Genomic DNA, 1,515 nt, shown 5'->3' with positions numbered 1-1,515 from the left:
ATCGTCTTCTGGAGTCTCTTTTTGGTGTTTAAAAAAAAAAAAGGTGGGAGTAGGGATAATCAAAGGGATTTTGGAACCTAACAGGATAAATGAGTGCTGTTCCTAGCAAACCCACTCAGGTTCCACTGTGAACCCAGCTACAGTGCTCTGCCTGGCCCACTGTGGGCCGAAGGGAGTTTAGACATGGGTCCCCAGTAAAATGATCATGACAACTCCATGTGATCAGGGAGAAGTCTGGGGCCTGTGGAGATTCAGAGGAGCCCCTCACCTAAACCGGGGAGTCAGGGAATTCTGACTTAGTCTTCCTGCCACAGAGCAGATGTACTTAGGAAATCCAGGGAAGATGACTGGGACCCAGAAGCAATGACTTCTGCCTCTCCAACAGCTCAGCGTTGCTCCTTGAGTGAGTCCCTTGCCAAGGAACAGAATGAGAAGGAATAGAGGATACTCCCTGGACTTCCCAGGCGGTGCAGTGGTAAAAAATCCACCTGCCGGTGCAGGAGACGCAAGAGACGTGGGTTTGACCCCTGAGTCGGGAAGATCCCCTGGAGAAGGACATGGCAACCCACTCCAGTATTCTCGCATGGAAAATTCCATGGACAGAGGAGCCTGACAGGCTATAGCCCATGGGGTCAAGAAGAGTCGGACATGACTGAGCACAGCATTAATATTACTAGAGAGTACATAAGCAGGACCCAGCCATGCTTAATATCATTCAGCTCCTCAGGTGAATGAAAGAGTGAATAATCAAGTGAGTGAGGGAATGAATGGTGAATAGGCTCCACAGCATGGCTTTGGTAAAGTCCCTTAGTCTCTCTGAGTCTCAGTTCCCTTGCAGGGTTATGGTGAGTGTTGAGATGATGGATATGAACTCTCTTCCTAAACTTGAAAGTGCTACAAAGACTTAAAAAATTGTAGGTGAGTATTTTTCAATGTAACATAGTGATTAAGAGCGGGGACTTCTGAGCCAAATGCCTGGTTCAAATCCCGTCCCTGCCCTTACTTGCTAAGTAACATTTGTACCTAATCATCTATAAAAGCAGGGATAACAGTAATATTTACCTCATAACATTTGAGGGAGGATTAAATCACTTCATCCATGTAATTAGAACAAGGTTGGCAAATGGAAAGCATTGTATTAGCTCCGTTTATTAGGTTTTAAAATACTATTAGTCTGACAGCAAAGGAATCTTAGGGTAGGATGCTACTGCCGCCCCTCTCTCCCAGCTGGTCTCCTTATCTTCATTTTGTCAGTGGCTTTAGGCTTTTCCTTGAGGGTATAAGGCAAGGATGGGAAGACTCAGTAGCCACGGAAAGCAGTTCTTGACATTTTTGACATTGACATGATCTGCTGCTGGATTTGGCAACAGTGAAATGGTCACTCTTACACATGTGTGTGGGGCCTGAACCAGCCAAGGACACATGGCAGGTGGGAAGGCTGGGTGAGTCACCCTCAGAAGTGCCCTAGGCTGCAAATCAAGAGACCTCAGTTCTGGTCTTGCTTTATTTGCTGTC

Source organism: Cervus elaphus, chromosome 20, assembly GCF_910594005.1.
Source record: "Cervus elaphus chromosome 20, mCerEla1.1, whole genome shotgun sequence".
Classification (NCBI taxonomy): domain Eukaryota; kingdom Metazoa; phylum Chordata; class Mammalia; order Artiodactyla; family Cervidae; genus Cervus; species Cervus elaphus.
Note: the sequence above shows the minus strand (reverse complement) of the source record.